We start from the raw sequence: 24802 nt of genomic DNA on the forward strand, positions 1-24802 counted from the left end.
ATTAAAAAAGGTGAATGCTCCCAAAGTTGAATGCAAAATATGCAAAACTGTGCTTTCCCGAGGAGACCCTAGAAGGAAGTACAGTTTTGGCAACTCAACAATGATTCGCCACATCCACTGGAGGCACCCCCAGAACTATGCCCGAGAGAGTGTCCGAGACCTGGCACGTAATCCCCCAAGGGATGGTGCCTCTACATCTACAGGAGGAGCCACAACATCAGGGCGTGCAGCGGAATTGGAGATGATTCCGAACATTCAACCTGTTTTTAGTGACATTACTATAAAGTGCAAGCAATGCGATGAAATGCTTTGCTATGGTGAGCAGAGCATCAAGCTCATTGCACGCAAGAGGCAAGAACACCGCTGCCCTCCCCAGCCCTAATTTTTCCCCTTTTTTTGCTCCTGTTGAGCAGTTTTGCATTCCCTGTTTTTGTTTTTGTTCAGAAAAAACATAAAAAGGAAGAAAAAAAAAAGTTCTTTTTAGACCTACCTCCAATTCTCAAAAAAGAGCTGTATTCTTAAAAAATTCAAAAGGAGTAACTGAAGTGGAGTGCAGTGAGAGAGGAAAGGAAAATGAGTGAGAAAGCAAAGGGACGAGAGGGTAGGGGAAGTGAAGTAGGGGGACTGAAAGAAGGTGAGTGTTGGAGGTGAGTGAGGAGAAAGGGAGTGAACAAGGGGAATGAGGATAAGTGAAGAAAATGTAGTAAAGGAACGGGGTGTAGAAGGGTAAGAAAAGAGCAGTGATGATGAGGAAAGAGTGGAGATACAGACTGGATAAAGGCAAGTGAGTGTGAGACAAGGAGAGTAAGGGAGTTAAGAGACAGAGAAAGTGAAAGAAAAAGTGAGAGTAGAGGACTGAGTGAGGGAGGAAAGAAACATAAGTGAGGGAGTGTGGCTGAGTTATAGGGAGTGAGCGTGATAGAAGAGGAGTGACAGACTAAGGGGTCGGAGAGAATGAGGCTAACAGAGAGAGAATGAGGGAAAGGGAGTGTAGAACTAAGAGGACAGAGGGAGTAAGAGAAAGAGTTAGTATAGTGGAGTAAGGACAGTAAGAGAAGGGAAAAGAGTGAAGGAAGGGAAGAGAGAGGAAGGAAAGTAAAGGAGAAGGTCTGAAAGAAGGTGAGTGTGGGAGAGTGGCTGAGTTATAGGGAGTGAGCGTGACAGAAGAGGAGTGAGAGACTAAGAGGACGGAGAGAATGAGGCTAACAGAGAGAGCATGAGGGAAGGGGAGTGTAGAACTAAGAGGACAGAGGGAGTAAGACAAGGAGTTAGTGAAGTGGAGTAAGGAAAGTAAGGGAAGGGAAAAGAGTGAAGGAGTGAAGGAAGGGAAGAGAGAGGAAGGAAAGGAAAGAAGAAGGTCTGAAAGAAGGTGAGTGTGGGAGTGTGGCTGAGTTATAGGGTGTGAGCGTGACAGAAGAGGAGTGAGAGACTAAGGGGACGGAAAGAATGAGGCTAACAGAGAGAGAATGAAGGAAGGGGAGTGTAGAACTAAGAGGACACAGGGAGTAAGAGAAGGAGTTAGTAAAGTGAAGTAAGGAGAATAAAGGAAGGGAAAAGAGTGAAGGAGCAAAAGAAGGGAAGAGAGAGAACAAAAAGTAAAGGAGAAGATCTGAAAGAAGGTGAGTGTGGGAGTATGGCTGAGTTATAGGGTGTGAGCGTGACAGAAGAGGAGTGAGAGACTAAAAGGAACGGAAATAATGAGGCTAACAGAGAGAGAATGAAGGAAGGGGATTGTAGAACTAAGAGGACAGAGGGAGTAAGACAAGGAGTTAGTGAAGTAGAGTAAGGAAAGTAAGGGAAGGGAAAAGAGTGAAGGAGTGAAGGAAGGGAAGAGAGAGGAAGGAAAGTAAAGGAGAAGGTCTGAAAGAAGGTGAGTGTGGGAGTGTGGCTGAGTTATAGGGAGTGAGCGTGACAGAAGAGGAGTGAGAGACTTAGAGGGCGGAGAGAATGAGGCTAACAGAGAAAGAATGAGGGAAGGGGAGTGTAGAACTAAGACGACAGAGGGAGTAAGAGAAGGAGTTAGTGAAGTGGAGTAAGGAATGTAAGGGAAGGGAAAAGAGTGAAGGAGCAAAAGAAGGGAAGGGACAGGAAGGAAAGTAAAGGAGAAGATCTGAAAGAAGGTGAGTGTGGGAGTATGGCTGAGTTATATGGAGTGAGTATGACAGAAGAGGAGTGAGAGACTAAGGGGACGGAAAGAATGAGGCTAACAGAGAGAGAATGAGGGAAGGGGATTTACTGCCCTTCTCCTACTGTATTTTTACCAATGTATATTTGACATCTCTTCTTCATCTCCTGCCTCCTTTCTCTCACTGTCTCTGATGCACCCTATCGCCACCATTTTGTGTTGTTGCAGAAGAGAGTGAAATGTAATACTTCAAAACTTGAAAAGAGAGCAGGGTAGAGTGCCCCTCACCCCCTAGACCTTCTCAGGAGGTCCCAAAACAATCTGTTTCTGCTTTCCTGAGAGACTATGGTATGAGTTGAATATACCACAATAACTTGCATTACAACATGCAAGATATCTACAGAGGAGACGATGTACATTTCTCAGATGAGGAGAACAGAGTTTTGCTCTTCAATTTTAGACTGTGCATCAGTACCTACTTGTAGGTACTCAAATCACCCACATAACACAACAGCACTTTTTAGAGCTACCCTACCTCTAAGCAATCCAAATTCTTATTTAAAACTATTTTCTTTCACTGTTTTACCCTGTGGTGGGCTCAGGGTGCGCGTACCGGAGAGCGTACATGGGAACGCACCCAGCGCTTACCCCGCAAACATTTAAAAAAAAAAAAGTTTTTTTGCCCTTCAGGGTCCTTCTAGGCCCCCCTCAGAAAACCTAGGGGGTCAGGGGGTGTCTACCCTGCCCCCTTTTAATTGGTACCCCTTTTTATTTTCACCTCAGGTGTCTCGATTTTACCGAGACACAAGATGGCGGACTCCCCAGACTGTTTAGAATGTTCACAGACATCCGAGAGCCAATCAGCTTTCCGCTCGCGCACTCCTGTAGCGCGCCGGGTGCGCTCCCCGGTACGCGTACCGGTGAGCGATCGGAGCGCGCCTATAGATATATATGTGTTTTTGAAGTTAATTTTCATAAAAACCACTGGAGCAATTTTCACCAAACAAAAAGAAAGCATGGAAAACAATCGTGAGATCAAGATACATTACCATCTTCTAACAAAACAGAGTTATTATGGACCTTCCTGATTCTGACGAGTCTGGAGAAAACAGAAGGTTTAGACTTCAACAGAGTGGGTTTTTTGACAACCACCCAATCCCCAACCCTCCATTCTCGGTCAGTGCTCCCCCACTTAGTGTCATAACTATTTTTATATTTGATTTAGTTTTCTTTCACTTTCTCTGAAACAGTGTTCCTGTCTACCCACACAGGTGACCCATCATTCAACCAGTTGGGAGTAAGTTTAGAACCTGGGTTTCTTCCTTTAAGAGAAGTAAACGGGGAGACTCCTGACACAGAATTAGGAGTGATGTGATACGACCTCAACATTTTCCTTAAGCTGTCTTCAATTGGCTCTTTGTTTGACAAGGCAAGTTGAATGGAGTCCTTAAGCATTCTGTTAGCCCTTTACACTAAACCATTGGATTTGGGGGAGTACAATGGAGACTTTATGTGAATAACAGATAAACTGTTCAGGAAATCTCTCATCTCATCCGAAGTGAATTGCACACCATTGTCCGTTATCAATTCACTGGGTATGTCTTCTTTGGAAAAGGTATCCTTTAAAAATTGAATGAGATACATTGTAGAAATGGAAGGGACAAACTTTGTCGTTATCCAATGCGAATGATAATCTATCAGGACGAACATACATTTTTGAGCTTGACTTAATAAATTCAAAGGACCAATAATGTCCATCCCCAGTTTATCCCAAGGTTTGGTGGGAACAGTGACCGGAATTAGGGGAGCCTTACGGACATTCTTTGACTTATCGCTGGCCCCACATGCAATGCATTCCTTTACTAGCTCTTCAATTTGTGTGTCCATTTCAGGGAACCAATAGTTTTGTCGAATTTTACTTTTGGTTAAGCTTCGTCCAGGATGACCTTCATTTCCGATTTGTATGATGCGATCCCTCATTCCAGTCGGGGGAATTATTTTATTCCCTCTCCAGACCAGGTCATCAATTATGGACAACTCGTCCTTCACGCTCTAAAATTCCTGGAGATCTTCTGGCAATTCATTTTTTTCTTCTGGACAGCTAACGGTAATCATATCTTTCAATTTGCCCATTACCTCATCTTCTTGAAGGGATTTCAACCATTCGTCTTTCTTCATGGCTGGAATATCGATTGCCAGGATGGTTTCCTCCTCCTCGGTTCCTTCTGGTTCATCTACCAAAAGCGGCATACGCGAAAGGCAATCCGCCAAGGAATTTCTTGAGCCTGGGACATGCACAATTGAATAGTTGAACCCTTGCAGTCCTAAGACCCACTTGGAGATGCGTGGAGTGGTGTTCTCTAAAAGTTTTGGCAAACAACGGAATTAATGGCTTGTGATCCGTTTTCAGGCAGAAAGGAATTCCCCACAGGAAGTACTTGAAATGGTGTATAGCCCAGTAACACGCGAGTGCTTCTTTCTCAATCGTGGAGTAATTTACTTCAGCAGTCTTCAAGGTTCTTGAAGCGAAGGCTATCACTCTCTCTTCGCCGTTTACCAATTGGATCAAAGAGGCACCCAGACCTTTATTGCTTGCATCCGTAGACAATGTGGTCTTAGCATTCGGATCAAATGTGTGTAAGATAGGAGCCCCCGAAATGGCTTCTTTGATGAATTGAAAGGTTTGTTGATGCTCTGTGCTCCATTCGAATTTGGTTCCCTGTTTAAGTAACTCCCTGAGAGGTTGGACTTGGTCTGCGAAATTCTTCACAAATTTCGACATATACTCAACCAGGCCCAAAAAGGATTTCAGCTCATCTTTGTTTGAGGGAGCCGGTGCGAGTTTTACTGCATCTACCAGGCTGGCCTTGGGTTTAATACCTTCGCTTGAAATCGTGTGGCCCAGGTACACCACCGTTTCCACACCTATCTTGCATTTATCCTTCTGAGTAGTGACGTCAGCTATGCTGAGTTTGGACAATACTTCCTCCAAGATCTTGTTGTGCTCATTTTCGGTCGCTCCGTAGATTAGAATGTCGTCTTGGAAGCAGACTACTTTTTCAAGACCATGCAAGATGTTTTGCATAATACGCTGAAAAACAGCGGCTGCAGATGCGAGCCCAAAAGGTAACCTTGAGAATTGATATGCACCAAAAGGGGTTATAAAGGACGTGAGGTGCTTAGATTCTGGATGGAGAACGACCTGGTGGTAGGCAGAGGACAGATCTAAGACTGAGAAAAACTTTGCACCTTTAATGGCCATCAACATCTCATTAATGTTGGGGAGGGGGTGTCTATCCACCCAGATGTTAGCATTCAAATCCCTGAGGTCAACACAGAGGCGGATGCCCCTTCCCCCCCCTTTTCCCGCTACGACAATGGGGGCCAACCATTCTGAGCTTTCAATGCGCTCTATTATCCTGTCTTCTTCCAGTCTGTTCAATTCTTTTTGCAAAGGTTCTTTCAAAAGCAAAGGAATGGACCTGGCTTTGTGTACTACAGGCTTAGCATTTGAATTAAGCTTGATTTTGTGGAGGAACCCTTTAAGCTGTCCCAATTTGTCTGTGAACACCTCTGGAAATGTTTCACACACTTCCTTCCCAACCGTAGGCCTATCAATAAGTAGTACAGGTTCGGGTGCATTTGGGTCAAATTTGATACCCAGGTCCTTTTGTTGCTTCCACCCTAACAAATTTGAACCCTTTTCTGTGATATACACTTTACCCAGTGTGGTTCTACCTTTAAAATTTATCTGCATCATCAACATTCCAACCAGTGGAATAGGATTGTAATTGTATCCGCCTGGTTTAATGTCAGGTGGCAAAAGATTATAGTTTTTATGGCCTGAATTTTGTTTGAAGGAAGTCTCATTTATCAGGGTATAAAGTGAACAGGAATCAGCAAAGACCTCATATACAACATTGTCAAGAAATATTTCACATTCGGGATAACAATTCACATTCTGTTCACCAATGTTCAACACTTGGAAGATAATATCCCCCTGCAAAGGTTGTTCAGGGTCCTGGACCACCATGTGAGTAGTACTTTTCTTTTCATGACATACTCTCGAAAAATGTCCCCTTTTTTTACAATTGCTACAAGTGACACCCCTTGCCGGACACTTTACATCATTAGCTAAATGGTTTGGGTTACCACATCTATAGCATTTAGGCTTGTTAAACTGTGCGCTATGTTTATTCACATCAGGCAGGATAGATTTAGATTTGCTATCTTTTTGAACCACCTTGTGCACACAATTGTCACTAACCTGTTTCACTTCATGGGCTTCCTTCATTTCATTCATACAGTAGCTTGTGTGCTCTATGCTAATTGCAATATCGATAGCTCTTTGTAAATCAGGAGCTTCAGCTAAAATTCTCTCCTGAATTTTTTTTTCACACGTGCACCTGACCAATTGGTCCCTGATTAGGGACTCTGTGATCAATCCAAAATCACACATGGCTGCCAACCCCTTCAATACTGCAATGTAATTCTTCACTTTTTCATTTTTCCCCTGGGCACGTAAAAAACATTTGTGATGCTCCAAGACTATATTAATTCTGTCCCCAAACTGCTCCGCCAATTTTTTAACCGTAGCCTCATACGCATCGGGTTGGGCTACTCCGTCTCCCCCCAAATTGATGTTTGCGCCTCCATCAACTACCTCAGGCAAATCCTCAAACACATCCCTTCCATATTTACCCAAATTGTGAAGTAAAATGTGTTCCTTCCTTAATGAGGAAAATCTATTTCCCCCAATTGCAATCAAATATGATTCAAATAAATGAAACCACTACTCCAACATTCCAAGGTAGGTGGAACCAACGGGGGACAATGGGGGTGCAGGTTGCGAGGAGGGGTGTACCAAGTTACAACATATTGTATAGGTATATATAGTGTGGATGGTCAATTGTCTGAACAATGATAAGATGATGCTGTAGGTCCATGTGATGCATAGCTTCCACTAGGTTACATATATTAGTTGTATTTTTTTCTCTTTGCACGTTCGACACAGTCCGGTTGGACTACAATTAATCTGGTAAATGGGTGTTTTTTACCACTCCATCATGGCACCCTCCCTTACTCTGTGTCACTACAGAGTCATTAACCTAGTACTCTCTTTATTTTTACTCCAACCTTGGGAGCTCCTTAGTGGGAACTGGGCAGCACACGCGTCCCATTCACAGTACGGTGAATCCTGCACAATGCACGGAAGTAAACTGCATGGCGAATCAAGTTTTAATTTCTGGATAAATTCTTTTTGGCCCAGATAGTTGATGCAGAGCTCAGATGGATCGCTTCTGGACGTTCAAGAGCAAAGTAACACGTGCTAAGGGCCACAACAGACAGAGTCAGCAGAGAGCGCACATAGCCCACCTCTGCAGCCGCCTACTGTGCCTATTAGGCACTCTACCCCAATCCACTTCACAGCCGGGGCCGCTTCCTACTAGTTCGGAACTGTCACCAGTTTATCACCACCAGTGCTTAATTTGTAAAGTATGCAGTGCAGGTGTTGAAATTGTTTTAGGAGGCTACACCCACTTCCCTCAGCTCCACCCACTTCCACCAGTGTCTCCAGCCACTAACTCTAGTTGCTCTGCCCCAGTGCTTAATTAAAAAAAAGAAAATTGTGCCAGGGCCCTTTTCGGGAGAGCACGACAGCCTGCACTCCCTCATTGCCCCTGCCAGCGCTGCCAGTGACAGTACCAACACAACTACATACCATCTCAGTCCTAAATGTGATAACATTCAGACAATTTTTATGTATTTTAACTTATTAAACACAGTTGTTGTGCTCTTGTGGGCAATATTTTACAGGCATGTTTGGGATATTAATTTCAAGGTAAATAAAAAATTAAGAAAAAAGAGACAGAAAGAAAAGAAAACTACTGAGGAAATCATCCAAAACTGGCGTTTTGCCTTTTGTAACATACACTTTAAAACAAATATATATACAGGAATAATACAATTCAAATCTGTTTTAAACCCATCTTATCTATCCATAAATGATTAGTAATGCAAATAAAGACAGAACAAACTTGTTAAAAAGGTGATACAGAGGACTGTAAATACGTTTGTAGTGAACCTTTCAGAATTACAAATTAAGATCACGTAAAGGAATAGTTATTTCACTGAGTAAGGGGCAGTGCTGGCCTCGAAATAGCAAGAGAGGGGCGGAATAGGGAGAAAGAAAAGGGGAGAGATGATTGGAAAAGGACGGTGAAGAATAGAGCACATGCAATATCGAGAAATACAAACAGAAGGGGAGCAAGGTGCAGAAAGAGGAATAAGGGAAATTAAGTAACCTTGCGACTGGGCTGTGCCAACAGGCCCCAGAAATGAATGAATGAATGAATGAATGAATGAATGATAATTTCTAGAGCGCATGGTTACCTAGGAGCATCCCAGCGCTAAGAAGCCCTGTGAACTCAAAGGAGGTTACTGAAAGAGAAAGGTTTTCATCAGTTTTCTGAACTTGAGGTAATCAGGTTCGGACCGTATATGGAGGGGATAGTGTTCCAGAGTCTAGATGCATTGTATGTGAAAAGTCGGCCTTTGCTAAGTGCACGTTTAATCTTAGGAACTAGGATTAAACCTTTACTTCCAGACCTGAGGACTCGTTTGGGTATATAAGGTTGAATCCATGGACGAGTCAAAGGTGGGCCCTTTCCTGACAAAGACTTGTGGGTGATAACGCAGAGCCTTAAATTGAATTCTTTCTTGGACAGGAGGCCAATGCAAGGAAGCGAGGGCGGGCCTTGCAGAAAAACATTTGGAGATGTTCAACAACATACGGGCCCCACAGTTCTGTACTGTTTGTAGTTTTTTAATGGTAGCCAGGGGGGCTCCCAGGTATATAGCAATGGCGTAATCGAGCCGTGATAACACGAGGGTCTGCACCAAATGTCATCTAGCAGCACACTGGAGCAGGGGGAGTAGCTTTCTAAAAATTCTTAGTAAGCCATAACAGCTCGCTGCAACTATACGTGATTGCTCTCTAAAATCGAGGTTGCAATCGCTCCAGACTCCTAGACTCTTGATACATTTTTTTGGGGCGGGGGGACCTAGGCAACTGGGCCATAGGTGATCTATATTTGGGGAGCAGACTTCCCCAATAGCAGGAGTTCAGTCTTAGATCCATTAAGTTTCAGAAAAGAACCACTCATCCAGTTAAATACTTTCTGAAGGCATGTGGCTAGATCTGGGCCTAATTGGTTGGATTGCTTCAAGGAGATAATTAATTGTGTGTCGTCGGCTTAAGTGACAATCTGTACTCCAAATGGGTGTACTGTTTCAGCCAACAAACTCATATAGACGTTGAACATCGTGGGGCTCAGGGAATATCCCTGTGGAAACCCACAGGTCAACGGAATATGTTTCGAGGAGCATTCCCCTTTGAAAACTGAATAGACTCTGTTTTGGAGGAAAGACTGTAGCCATTTTAGTGCCAGTCCGGTCGCTCCAGCCTCCCTGAGTCTTTGTATCATTAACTGGTGATTAACAGTGTCGAAGGCCGTGCTGAGGTCCAATAGAATGAGGGCAGCGCAGCCTCCATTGTTAAGGGTCTTCCTGATTTCCTCTACTGCAGCTAAAATCGGAGTCTCTGTTCCTTGTTGGGGTCTGAATCCAGTCTGCGTAGGGTACAGATGGTTATTATCTTCCAAGAAGGCTGATAAAATGGAATTGCTGTATTGTTCTGCTAATTTACTGATTCCTGGCAGTAAGGAAATTGGTCGATAATTTCCCCAATTGTCTGGATCAAGAAATCCTTGAGGCCCCTGCGCATTTATAATTTTACAAGGTAAGCATTGAGAACAATGCACCTCAATCGTATCCATCAGCAAAACATGGCAACAACGCGCAGCTTCTATGCTAATGCACCTGAACAGTAAACTCGCTTTACTCTGGTAACGAAAGCATAGAACTCCCACAGTTAATGCAGGGTAGAACAGAACGGTAAAGAAACATAACAACGATGCAAAAGCTACCACAAACACCACCCACCCAGTATGGGAGCATTATACTTTATTAATCTATTGAAAAACATCCCATTCCACCTGGGCCTCCTAGGGTTAGGTCATAGCTGCAAGGCTGGGGTCCCTCCCCCTGGGCTTTACTGTGGTGAAATATGGTTGTGACTGAGAGACCAACTGTGGTTCCCTACTACCATGGGTCTTGCAACAGTAGACCTTGGCATTGTACTTGTACATGGACGATACCGGCGCTGGAGGCATGATTGCTCAGGGCAGGCCTTGGACATGCATGAAGTGAACAGTGAAGTCCACTCTCCAAAGCCTGACCTGAGCAATCATGCCTCCACAGTTGGCAATGTCCGTGTGCAAGTACAATGCCATGTTCGGGGTCCCCAGTAGGCCTCGTAGCCATGTTTAACGGTACCGCTGCAAGCCTAGGGGGAGGGGCCCCAGCCTCGCAGTCACAACCCAATGCTGCCTGGGAGGCCCACTAGCCCAAGTGAGGGAAACATGCAAAGGATGTTCTCTACTGACTGCCAGTGCCAGGAGAAAGCTGGTCTGCTGGATGATGGGCAGCAGGGGCTGGTTCAGCCTGCAGAGCCTTTAAAGTGAATCCAGGAGGGCCAGACTTCATCACCAAGTGTGAGCCAGAGCTAGCCTACGCCTACCAAGCCCTTGTCCGTCGGTCGCAGACAGTGTCACGCCACCCACCACGCTCTAGTCCAAAATAAAAAAGCAGCGTTGCTACTAACGGTTACCGCCGGTGGTGGTGGGCGGCAGGGCACCGGACTGCCAGACTTTATTCAATAGGCAGCCTAGGCATGCAGCTGCCTGCACTCGATGTCAGGCTAACTAACTGCCTATTGAGTAGAGTGTAATTATGTGGTGTGTAACTATATCGCACTGAGTGGTATTTTGTGGAGTGTATTTATGTTGCATTGAGTAGAGTGTAATTATGTGGCATCCAATTATGTGCCACGGTGGTATTATGTGGAGTGTATTTATGTTGCATCGAATAGTGTCTAATTATGTGGCATGTAATTATGTGGTACTGAGTGGTATTATGTTGAGTCTATTCCTGTTGCATTGAGTAGAGTGTCAAAATGTGGCATATAATTATGTGGCATTGAGTGGTATTATATGGAGTGTATTTATGTTGCATTGAGTAGAGTGTTATTATGTGGTGTTTAATTATGTGGTACTGAGTGGTAATATATGGAGTGTATTTATGTTGCATTGAGTAGAGTATAATTATGTGGTTTGTAATTATGTGGTACTGAGTGGTATGTGGGGAGTATTTGTTGCATTGAGTAGAGTGTAATAATGTGGCATGTGACTATGTCACACTGAGTGGTATTATGTGGAGTGTATTTATGTTGTATTGAGTAGAATGTAATTATGTGGCACTGAGTGGTATTATGTGGAGTGTATTTGTGTTGCATTGAATAGAGTGTAATAGTGACGTGTGATTATGTGGTACTGAGTGGTATTCTGTGGAGTGTATTTATGTTGCAGTGAGTAGAGTGTAATTATGTGGCGTGTAATTATGTGGCACTGAGTGGTAATATGGAGAGTGTATGTTGTATTCAGTAGAGTGTAATTATGTGGTGTGTAATTATGTGCCACTGAGTGGTATTATTTGGAGTGTATGTTGCATTGAGTGCAGTATATTTATGTAGCATAGAATTATGTGGCACTGAGTGGCATTGTGTGGAGTGTATATTGCATTCAGTAGAGTGTAATTATGTGGCATGTAATTATGTGGCACTGAGTGGTATTATTTGGAGTGTATGTTGCATTGAATGCAGTGTAAATATGTAGCATATATTTATGTGGCACTGTGTGGTATTGTTGTAGATGATTCTAGGACTCTAGTAAATATTCCCGATTTCATGCCCTTAAGTGGTTATATCAAATCATACCCTTATATAGGCATAAGAATCATACCCATATTAAGACATAGCCAATGCAGTCCAAATACGGCAAGGCTACTCCCATAGACTCCTAGAAAGCACAACGTGTTCTTAAACAAACCAAGCCTCCAGCAGCCCGGGAATTCCCCCTGCTTCTGTATTGATTTGTCCTAGAACTCCTGGAGTCCTGAAAGAACTGCGAGTTCTTAGTGACGTCTTGTGTCCAACCTTACGTCAAGCTCGGCACCTTCCAGGTATAAATATACCAGCATCTGCCTTAAGTAACACACAGTGGTTTGGAGCAGATCAGTTATCTACTTGCCAGACGCCCTGCTGATGCGAGTGCCGAAGGAAGCCGACCCTCCCTGCTGACGCACTGAGAGAGACGCTGTCTTTTCTCCTGCCGAGAAATCCAGCTCCAGTGTTTCCCTGTCACCCTTGCGGGTTGCTGGGAGATTGAGTCCTGAGAAAGAGATACAAGACCTCCTTTATTCTATAACCAAGGTACGGAGCTGATTAGACCCGTAGAGAATTCTTGATTCAGATTCTTGGCAAAAACGATAACTCATCTACTCCTTCCGTGTAGTAGGCTTAGGTTAGTTACACTGGGATAGGCGTATCTTAGAAACACCAGTTGAGTACGTTTAGTCATTATTTTATCATTGTATGTATTTCATCTATTTTAAGTATCTTATGGCTTAGGAACCATATAAATGCTTTTACAGTATTATTTCATAATACTCATTTTACTGTACGCACTTTACTTTATGACAAGTATTGCAATTGTGGCAATTCACTTCTCTTGCATGAGAAAGAAGACTGCTCAATAAATAACCTTTTTATTGAAAACACCCGTCTCCCTATTTCTCTGCACTCCTGGTGAAACTAAGCATGCACGATTGACTGAGTGAAATAGCTATCTATTGTTTCCGCGACTCTGGAGATATACTCCTTATTCTGGGGGAGCAAAGTTGTCATGTTTATGCGGTTGTCAGAAACTAATCCCTTCTTGTCTATTCAGGAAAGTTAGCACCTTCTTGTTTACTCGAGAAAGTTTCTAGTGACCTCTGAGCTAGCTGGCATTTCATAATTAAGTCTAACATATTCAATAGAGACCTAGTCGACCTCAGTCCTACGTCTACACTGTCGTTTATGTTATTCCAATGCGCAGGGCCTATTGGGAATATAGGAACTACACTACATGGCGCCCAACGTTTGGTAAGGCGATAATTTAACGCTAGATAATAGAGTAACTCAGTCGTGCTTTTCACACAGACCCCTTTTTCCCGTAAAAACTCCAATAGATGTCTGGAGTGGGTAAAAGTTTAATATCCGCCAGAACTTAGTAGGACGAGATTCCTATGTAAAAGTTTTTGGTTTAGTCAACGTTGAAGGATACAGTGTTCCAAAATATTGTGCACCTAATCTTTGTTTCCTTGAAACTTGCTCTGCAAACTTTCTGTCAGCAAAATGACGGAAAGTGGCGATGAAAGGGAGAGAGCTAGAATAGCAACGGAACTATTAGCAGAGGACACAAGTCTTCAGCAAAACAACCCGGATGCAGTAATCATCCCGGTAAATGTAAGAAAGAGTGTAACCTACAAACTAATAAATAGTGGTGTGTCATCGAGAGGTGGTACAGTCATATTTGTGGTAGAGGCACATGAGTATCGGCAGACAGAGGTATTCTATTCATGGATACATTTTCCAGCAGCAAATGCTGTAACACACGAGTTCCACTACTACAAAACAGAGGAACCTCCAGCGGAATACGTTCCTTTCGAGGATGTTGAAATTCCACTAACTTACCAGGAGCATCAGCTCTGGTTTAATGGCGCCCTGAAAACATCAAAATCACATTACCAGGCTCGGTCCACTTGGTAGACCAGGAGCCACATGGCTGGTTCTAGCCAGCTATACACCAAATCCTGACATTGAAGAAATGTCAGACAGAGAACTGTTAGTTCAGTTAAAACAACTAATTAAAATACATAGACAATTGGTACAATATGTCATGCGGACTTTAGCAGTCCAACCAGCAATACAAATTCCACAGCACACCCCTCACCAGGGGAACACTAATAAAATCACACCTCAGACTATACAATCAGTCACTGGCAAGTTACCCACAAAACGGGAACAAATTCCGTTTTGGTTAGCTCAAAAAATTACTCAAATAGAGGCAGTATTTCCTAATACTACCCCTCACGAAAAACACAGAATTCTGACAATCTGGCTACCAATGGGGATTGCACCACATGTGAAAGACTGTGACACTTGGGGAATAGTCTTTGCTTCAATCTACACAAAAACACATGGTGTTCCATCTATGGCGGTTATACCAGATGTATTAAGACAGATTCAAAATGAATACGGTCCAGAGCCTGCTTTAAATCTAGTTATGAAATTACTAAAAGACTTTAAGCAAGTCTCGGCTCTACTACTAGCCAACATAAAAGGAGAAGCAGCATCTGTGGCGATCCGCCAAAAATTAAAAGAAACAGATATAACAGAACAACCTTTTGAACTTGCCAGAATAATTGAAAAATCCTATGAAGAATTAGGTAGAGACAGTTTGGGTGGGAAACCACTAAAACCACAACTAACTGAAAATCCTGAAAAAACATTTATTAAGAATAATCTCATTCCTCAAAAGAAGAAGTGGGAGGGTAATAAGCAAACCACTCCCAGAGAAAAACAGTTTCAGACCAGAGGAAGGTCTCCCCAACGGAGAGATAGATCTCCAGAACGGGGGGGGGAAAGTCTCCACAACGGGAGCCTTCTGAAAAAAGATATAACCTTAGAAATAGGGAAAATTTGAGAAAACCTGACAGATATCAAGATATTGATACACGCCCCTCTCGATCTTTTCAGACTTCCTCACAGAAATCGGAAAGAAGAGGACGGTCAGAACATAAAGAAGAGCGCCTCAAGTCCAAAGACAAAGAACCTGCTCATCAAAGTAAAAAATTACAGTTTCCCAAAAAGAAGGTAGCCAGTATTAAAGTAAAACATGCCGAGGATTCTGAGGACACAACTCAAGAACTGAGAATTGGCCCAGACAATGCTAGACAGCGCAGCAGAAGTGACCATAGCTCGCAAGATCCTGATGAATCTTCTGGAGACAGTGGACACGAATGAATACATTCAAGTGGAAACTGCAGGCACCAGAGTCAGTGTACCTCATAAATTATATGAAATAACATTACGTATAGAGGGGGACAAAACTAGGAAAATAAGAGGTCTCTTCTGGGAGAACCTATATAAAGGTTATGATATCCTTCTAGCAGAAAAGGACTGGCCACCAGAGTTTGTCAGGGAGTGCCCACATGGCGAATAAATTATTATACCTGCCTTCTCAAATCACATTCCAATTCATAAAAAATACACATATGCTAGAAAATGGGCAGTGGCCCAAGCTCCTGCATTATATAAAATTCATGTAGGATGGGATGAGGATTCTCCTCACCATAACATCCAGATAAAAAATCAACCTACTCCACAGAGGCAGTATCCTGTTAAGCAGGAAGCTAAAAAACAAGTCAGGGAGATCTTAGATCAACTTGAGTACCAGGGGGTGATTGAAACATGCCCCTCACAAATGAACAATCCTTTGTTGTCTGTCTCCAAACCAGACAATTCAAATCGTCTAGTATTGGACTACAGACACTTAAACTCTTGTTGCAAAACATTTGCAGTACAAAATTCACACAGTGCAGCACTGATGAATAACATTGTGCGCAAAAAATATAAAACAACATTAGCTATTTCAAATGGCTTCTTCTGTCAAAACATTGCACCAGAAAGCAGGTATTTGACCGCTTTCTCTAGTATGGGGGCCCAAAAGCAATTTTGTCGTCTCCCACAGGGATTCAAGAATAGCCCATGATTATTTTCAGCCAGAGTAACAGAGTTACTACAAATGTATGATGATGAGGCATTATCCTGTGTCGACGATATCTATCTAACAGACGATGACCTGGAGACACACTTGAAAAGAGTGAACACCATAATACTTGGGTTTGCATCTGAAGGGTAAAAATTTAACTTTAAAATGTCACGAATTGCCCACCTCACTGTCCTATTTTTAGGATATGAGTTATCAAGTGAAGGCAAAAGCCTAGCAGACCACTTCTTAGAGAAGTGTGCAGTACTCCAAGCTCCAAAAACGCTGAAAAACTTACAATCAATTCTAGGTTTCCTGAACTTCGGAAGAACTTACATTCTAAATTATGCAGAGAGGGTTAAACCGCTCTATGAACTAATAAAACCTGATTTCAAAGCAATTAATTGGACTCAGAAACACACAGAAATTTTATGATCATTACAAACAGACATGTTAACTAAAACAAAACTGCAAACACGCGCGAACGAACGCAACCTTGTAATCCGAGTCATCCCAGGAAGATGCGGATTTACATACCTAACCTCTAATGAGGGAGAAATGGTACCCATAGCTTACAAATCACACTTGTACACACAAGCTGAAATGAAATTCAGTTCCACTGAAAAGATTCTAACTGCGGTACAAACTGCTGTAGCAAAAGAAAGAGGCCTGGCACAAGGTAAACGCATAATAATCGTTACACCGGTACCTGCCCTAGAAGCAGTAACAAGAGCAAGCATTCCGAATGCCAAAGCCTTACATCCGAGATGGATACAATGGGTTAATTCTCTTGCTGCATCAGACGTAGTATACGAATTTGATCCTAACTTAAAAACGCAAGAATTTCTCCAATACGAATACGAATGTCCTCTGCCAACTGAAATTCTGCCTCTGGAACATTACACCTGTGTATTCTACACAGACAGATTTGCACAACACTACGTTGTGGATAAAAAAGGTTACAATGCGGCATGTGCGATTGTAAAAGGTCGCTGGCGCATAGGAAAATTTAGACCGTTAATCACTAAAACTGAATCGCTCAGTAATTGTACAACTCAGCGAGCTGAACTACAGGCCTTTAAGATGGCGCTTGAAAATGCAGATCGCGAATTCCCCACACTAATAGTGTGCGATTCGCATTACTGCGTCGAATCTTACAATAATTCCATGCAGACCTGGATTGAAAGTGGTTACAAAGATGAGACAGGTGGCACAATAAAACATAAAAAACTATGGGAACAGGTAGTTCTTTTACAGAAAGAACTGCGAAAGACTCACGTGATACATATGCAGAGTCTTCAAAGTGATGGCGTTCACGTTGCAGGGAATTCATTGGCTAATAAAGCCACAGTGGCAGCTGGTCAACCGGCTTCCATATCTACAAAAAAGCGTTCTAAAAAACAAATAGATGGAGAAACGCTACTAGCAGTAAAAGCCTCAATGGAAGGCAATTATGCAGCGTTTCCCGTTAAATTATCCACTTGGAAATACATACATAATTGATGCGAACTCCGTTCCTTTTGCTCAAATCCCTGGAGGGGGGATAGAGTAATTCCAAACACGACCGGAGGGCTTACTTGATTCAAGAAACACATATGGAAATGGGTCTGAGGCACCAAGAGATCCTGAGATGTCTAATAGAATTGCAATCAAGATACTGGTGGCCGGGAATGAGCGTGCAAGTTTATAACTTTGCAATGGATTGTCAGGACTGCAATAGAGATTGCAGTTATGAACCGGACCAGATATCTGACTCTAGCACAGTAAGACCAGCCCAGACACCTCTATTAGACAGCATTAGACTATCTATACGCAAGCGTCCGACCAGACAAATGCGATACCATAAATATTAAGACGAGATTCATTTGGATGTGGCCCCAGCGCTCGGCTGACGCCAGAACTGTTAAAAAAGATTTGTGAGTCTTTATCGGCAGATACGCAATTGTCATGCTACATTCTGACCAGGGTCCTGCGTTTAGCTCTCGAGCTTACAAGGAGGACATGACCAGCTTGGTCATTGCATTGCGGTACTCTAGTCCATTCCATCCTGAGGTAAATGCGGTAGTGGAGAGAAAAAAACATGACATAAAGCAATCTATAACAGCAAGGGTATTAGGTTCGGGTGATGGGTGGGTCAAACATCTAATAAGTGTCCAACGTAGTCTTAATAATCTGCCAAGAAATTTTCTGGGTGGAATCACTCCGTATGAACTTTTGTTTGGTACAAGAATGATAATCGAAGATCTCGATTGTCAAACTTCAGTGGTGGAACAACAAGCGTTTGATATCAAAGATCGTTTGGCTATTTTACAGGACTTGAATTAAACAAGAAGAAGTCTAAGTAACACAAAGCTAAAGCCAACGGCCACTGAAGAAAAACCACCTGTCCCAGCAAGACCTGTCTGGATTCCAAAGATTGGGGATCTGGTCAGAGAAAAAATCGCGGTAAAGAAGGAATTTGGGCCTTCTTACAGAAAAGCAGTACCTGTCTTAGCTATCAGCGGAACAAGATCAGCCGTACTACCGCCCCTTGCTGGTAAAAAGGAAAACAGGGTTGTATCAATCGACCTGGTAAAACCACAACCATGTGGCCAATAATAAGTAGTAGGCCCAGTGGACTCCCAAGAAGTAGCAGAAGACCAAACCTTGCTACATTCCAAGAGGTTCAAACTGAGAGACTAATCACATTTGATAAACCTGCAGTGAATAAAATAGGACTATACAACAAAGCCATGGAACTTGTGCCTCTTGAAACCCAAATTGCAACAGTTCATCAAAAAACACCTGTCTACAATGATGTAGCCTCTGACTATACTAACATGACAAAGGAAGAAACAACTACAAAAATCAATAACAATCCTGATGCCATTCAAACAATTGACAGAACTGCATCTGGCTACTTCATTAATTTCAATGACTTTTCTGATGATCCAAGTGAACATGAAGACAAGCGAGCAAACAAAACTTTCAAAGACAAAATTACAGAACTCTTTCATCAACTTGGGGAAACATATCTGATTTCACAGTGGATTGAATTATGGATTGTGTTAGGTGTACTTTTCCTCCTGCTCTGGCTCCTTTTGGTTCTAAGCTTGGGAAGAATGATTGATGGAAAACGCAGTACAATGGACACAGCAAGTCAGAACATCAACATGGTTCTAAAACCTCACAGATCCTCTCACATTGAAAAAAGAGAACTATCATCAGTGAACATCACAGCCATTCCTATACCTGTTGGTGTAGCATGGGACACTACTGATTATGACATCTATGGCCCGGTTGAACTCTTGAAAAAGACACATCAGTTCAAGATTTCTTTAAGTGACTTTGTATCACCTAGTACTTTCTCTGATGATTGGGACTATGAAAATATTAACAATATGATGTCAGATTTAGAAATGTCAGCTAAATATACAGAACATGATTATTTACAAGGTTAATCAATTTATGAAGAAATGTATTGCTTTAATCACTATGGGCATCACTATTTGCATAAATCGGCTAATCCTAGAAATATTTTTATTTATAATCAATGGGAACATTGTCCAACTCCGCCAAAAGGCAGCTCAAAAACATTTTATGAGAAATTCCCATACTTTTCAGGGTTTAATATCACTGATCCAGAAACGTTTTATTTTAAAATTATGAATAAGACAGGAAAGAAAAACATGTTGACAAATACTAAACTGATTTATTCTGAAAAATTTTATGAAAAAATGTCTACGTTTGGTTTTGAATTTTGGAAAAACAACATTGAGACAAAAACTGTCTGGGGTACAAAAGACTGGCAGGTACAAGGTTTAGAATCATTATTCAGAGCCTGCATGATCCCAGAACAAATAATGTTCCTAAATGACACCATTCAACAAATGACCTGTCTTGGCCTAGCCAGGATAAAAGACCTAAACAAACCGTCTATACCAAAACCCATACCTGATAGTAATAGCACTACAGAAGTGGAGCTAGACGTATCCCATATTTTAAAACATAACAGAACACTTCCTAATTGGAACAAATGGTTGATCTGGCCCACAGACACTAATAACTGTCAAGATAGATTCCTGAACAAAATACAGGGGTTCAAACAGAATAGGCCAGACCCAAGATATTCCCAGAGACAACATCCAGGGATAATAACAACCTATAGTGTAGGGAAACTATGCCTCGAATGGCTACACAAATCCACACTACCTGAAATTAAGCAACACTTGACTTTACTTAAAGAAGGTGCTGACTTGCGAGATTTCTTAGTGGGACCTCGCAAACAGCGTCAAAAACGTTTCATACATGCCGGTATATACGCAGCTTACAATGAAGCTTGGAAAGTAACGCAAATTGAAACTGCAGAAAAAATACGAGAAATTGATCGTATTAATTTGGAAAAATCACTGTCTGTAGTGGACAATGGGTTAACGACTCTGTCCTCCAGAATTTATTTACTGGACAGCACTGTATCATCTGCTATTGATATAATAGAACAGGATATGCTAATGTTACAGCATGGCCAGTCCCAATTATGTTCTATTGTACAGTTAGGCTGGAAGTTACAAAATCTGAGTTCAGTTCACGTGCCATGGCGTCTGATAAACACAACGTCATTATTTTCTATCTTTAACCTTACTGATAAACAAATCTCTTTGGCACAAAGAGGGCCAGACTATACGGTGCTGAGCATTGAAAAACTAGAAAGATTACCATTGACAGTCTCCGAAAAACCTGTCATTGAATGGATAATACATGGCACTATTACAATTCCGATAACGACTTTTCAGTTTCAATATTGCCAAAAGTATATACCAGCAGGCCTGTATGAAAGGTTGGTTAAAGGGTACATCAAGTCAACCTGGAATTTACCTTACACACATAGATGTTGGAGTGGGGGCAAGAAAGAGGTATTCCTTAGTGGTAACAACTGTAAAAATTCACTAAGCGGTACTCTTCTGTGTCAATGAATTAACTTACACGGAGCCTGCAAAGGTTCATCAAATAACCTTTCATGCCACCTGCACGGCACCCCTGCTACACAGATAGAGACTTTTTACAGACAGCTTTCCAACGGCAGCTACGTTATAATAAGTGACCACAGCTGTTGTGGCATGGTGCCAGGAACGGCCTATCTCGTGAGCGTTACTTCCAGGGTCACTTGTTGTATGCAAGTATTGTATCCAAACAACAAGCCAGACATGGAGCCAGCAATATGGCCTTCTTTGAATATCTCTTCTATTCAAATTGATACTTTAAGCAGAATGAAGTCTATTCTTTTACAAACAACTGTGCCTTTAACCTCGTCTAAAGAAACGTATGATCTGCTAGTTGCAAGGACAGCAGCAGAGATACATACATTATTATCGACAAATTGCCCCGTACATTTCGTAGAAATGTTAAGCCAAATCTTAAATATGTCTGATACCAGTGGCATCACACATGTATTTAAGACAATTTTTTCGGGACTGTTAGCACCCTTTGAAGCAGTCCTGAGCATCTTCCCGAATTTCGTGCACTCTGTGTTCGGCGGCCTGCCTCTCATCTTGGGACTCGTAGCAGGAGTCTTATTTTTGTTCCTTCTGCTCCGATATGGCAAGTCAAGTCACAGACAAAACTCAGGCTACAATGGAAGACACAATCCTAGCAATGCAATACCTAGAGCGGATTACTAAAGTCCTCTGCTTGGCTCGGATAAGAGATCTGAATACTACCTGGTTTCTTTCATTCAGACCAATCTGGCAAGATTGCATCTTACCTGTTCTACGATGCCTGCTCTGCGGAGAAGAATGCGTGTTAGACGTCTGTCTCACACTTCCATCAGCAGTACCTATGGATATCGATACTTTGCTTGGTTCGGTAACGGCTCATGCAACTTGTTGTCCCCAGCGGCTACCCATTCTGATGACGGCATTTGTTGAGACCTCACCATTACGATTAGGTGGCGGTGAGGTACGAGATGAAAGCGGCACACAGGTACAACCTTCTGTGACCATTGCTGATCTAGACACCGATGATGGCAAAGCTTCGCATATATGCACTATTTCTACTTTTTCGGACTTGGTCCAACTTTCACCTACTGTTGTAGACAAATTTTTTGCCAGCCTATCAGAGTTAATGTTCTCTCCTAACAACGAGAATAACTGTTGAAAAAGCAAGCACAAGACGTTCCCTGAAATCTGAATTCGGCCTTCAGTTTTGATAAACAGAACCTAAAAAGCTTTGGCACTATTTTTTTTCTTTTTTTCCCCCAGAAAGCAAAATAGATTTTTTCCAGTTCCCAAAATATTTACCTTTTTGGCACATAATACTCTGTTTAAAGTAGAACTATTCTTAGAGAACAGGATTTATATTTTTAGAAGCTCCAGAGACAATATTACGTAGTCTCTAACACATGTACAGTCTTGTATAACTATGTGATGAAATGGTCTCGACTTTCTCTTCTGTATTAATAGCCATTTCATAAATGTAAATTTCGTGATTCATTCAGTCAACATTCTAAATGTACAATATATGCATTATCTGAATGATACCACTGCTTACAAAAAAACGTACAGTATAATACTAATTGTTTGTGTATATACCATTTCAAATGCATTTTATGTATTTTGGGGTGGGATGGAAAACACATGCTTAATTATGCTTAAACATTGCTTAGTATTTAGTAATGATGGACATTATACGTGGAGTGTTGTAGATGATTCTAGGACTCTAGTAAATATTCCCGATTTCATGCCTTTATGTGGTTATATCAAATCATACCCTTATATAGGCATAAGAATCATCCCCATATTAAGACATAGCCAATGCAGTCCAAATACGGCAAGGCTACTCCCATAGACTCCTAGAAAGCACAACGTGTTCTTAAACAAACCAAGCCTCCAGCAGCCCGGGAATTCCCCCTGCTTCTGTATTGATTTGTCCTAGAACTCCTGGAGTCCTGAAAGAACTGCGAGTTCTTAGTGACGTCTTATGTCCAACCTTACGTCAAGCTCGGCACCTTCCAGGTATAAATATACCAGCATCTGCCTTAAGCAACACACGGTGGTTTGGAGCAGATCGGCTATCTACTTGCCCGACGCCCTGCTGTTGCGAGTGCCGAAGGAAGCCGACCCTTCCTGCTGACGCACTGAGAGAGACGCTGTCTTTTCTCCTGCTGAGAAATCCAGCTCCAATGTTTCCCTGTCACCCTTGCGGGTTGCTGGGCGATTGAGTCCTGAGAAAGAGATACAAGACCTCCTTCATTCTATTACCAAGGTACGGAACTGATTAGACCCTTAGAGAATTCTTGATTCAGATTCTTGGCAAAAACAATAACTCATCTACTCCTTCCCTGTACTAGGCTTAGGTTAGGTACACTGAGGTAGGCGTATCTTAGAAACACCAGTTGAGTACGTTTAGTCATTATTTTATCATTGTATGTATTTTATCTATTTTAAGTATCTTATGGCTTAGAAACCATATAAATGCTTTTACAGTATTATTTCATAATACTCATTTTACTGTACGCACTTTACTTTATAACAAGTATTGCAATTGTGGCAATTCACTTCTCTTGCATGAGAAAGAAGACTGCTCAATAAATAACCTTTTTATTGAAAATGCCCGTCTCCCTATTTGTCTTCACTCCTGGTGAAACTAAGCATGCACGATTGACTGAGTGAAATAGCTATCTATTGTTTCCGCAACTCTGGAGATATACTCCTTATTCTGGGGGAGCAAAGTTGTCATGTTTATGCGGTTGTCAGAAACTAATACCTTCTTGTCTATTCAGGAAAGTTAGCATCTTCTTGTTTACTCAAGAAAGTTTCTAGTGACCTCTGAGCTAGCTGGCGTTTCATAATTAAGTCTAACATATTCAATAGAGACCTAGTCGACCTCAGTCCTACGTCTACACTGTTGTTTATGTTATTCCAATGCGCAGAGCCTATTGTGAATATAGGAACTACACTACAGTATTATGTGGAGTGTATTTATGTTGCATTAAGTAGAGTGTAAGTATGTGGCATGTAATTATATTGCACTGAGTGGTATTATGTGGAGTGTATTTATGTTGCATCGAATGTAGTGTAATTATGTGACGTGTAATTATGTGGTACTGAGTGGTATTATGTTGATTGTATTTATATTGCATCGAGTAGAGTGTAATTATGTGGCGTGTAATTATGTGGCACTGAGTAGTATTATTTGGAGTGTATCTTGCATTGAGTGCAGTGTAATTATGTAGCATATAATTATGTGGCACTGAGTGGTATTGTGTGGAGTGTATGTTGCATTGAGTAGAGTGTAAGTGTGTGGCGTATAATTATATGGCACTAAGTGGTAATATGTGGAGTGTATTTATGTTGCATTGAGTAGAGTGTAATTATGTGGCGTGAAATTATGTTGCACTGAGTGGTATTATGGGGAGTGTATGCTGTATTCAGTAGAGCAGAGTTCTTCAATTTGTGGGGCGCGCCCCCCCCCCCAGGGGGGCACGACACCATCTCGGGGGGGCGCGCACTCCACACTAAGATCTTCCCTTTCAGAGTCTTTAACTGTCCCGAGGCGTGCAAGTCTTCACCCCTTTCAAATGGGAATCTGTTTATTGGCGAGCTCCAGTAACTGAGGGCTGGAGGGGGGGGAGGGAGGGGAAATAGATAAGGCACAACTTGCGCTTTTGTCCCGTAAAGAGCTAACAGTTAACCTTCCCAGGAAGGGGTTCATTAGTAGAGCTGAAATACTTGAGCTGCAGTGTCTCCTCTGCTAAAAAGGAAAGCAAACAAAAAGACAGTCCTGTTCCTTTGTGTTCAATTTCATAGCAGAGGAGACTCCTTGCCTCCCACTGCAGCTGAAGCATTTCAGCTCTACTAGTTTAACCCCGTCCTGGGAAGAAGCTCTCAGCAGAAAGGAGATAAAGTTTCTTTTAAATTTACACAGGCAG

General features: G+C 42.2%; 1 protein-coding gene across 1 annotated transcript in view; it reads right to left on the reverse strand.

The window, feature by feature from the left end:
* MAL (mal, T cell differentiation protein (MAL blood group)) overlaps positions 1-24802 on the reverse strand; it is a 292825-nt gene that overhangs the window by 25753 nt on the left and 242270 nt on the right. The window lies entirely within an intron of this gene.

Source organism: Lissotriton vulgaris, chromosome 6 (genome assembly GCF_964263255.1).
Source record: "Lissotriton vulgaris chromosome 6, aLisVul1.2, whole genome shotgun sequence".
NCBI classification, from domain to species: domain Eukaryota; kingdom Metazoa; phylum Chordata; class Amphibia; order Caudata; family Salamandridae; genus Lissotriton; species Lissotriton vulgaris.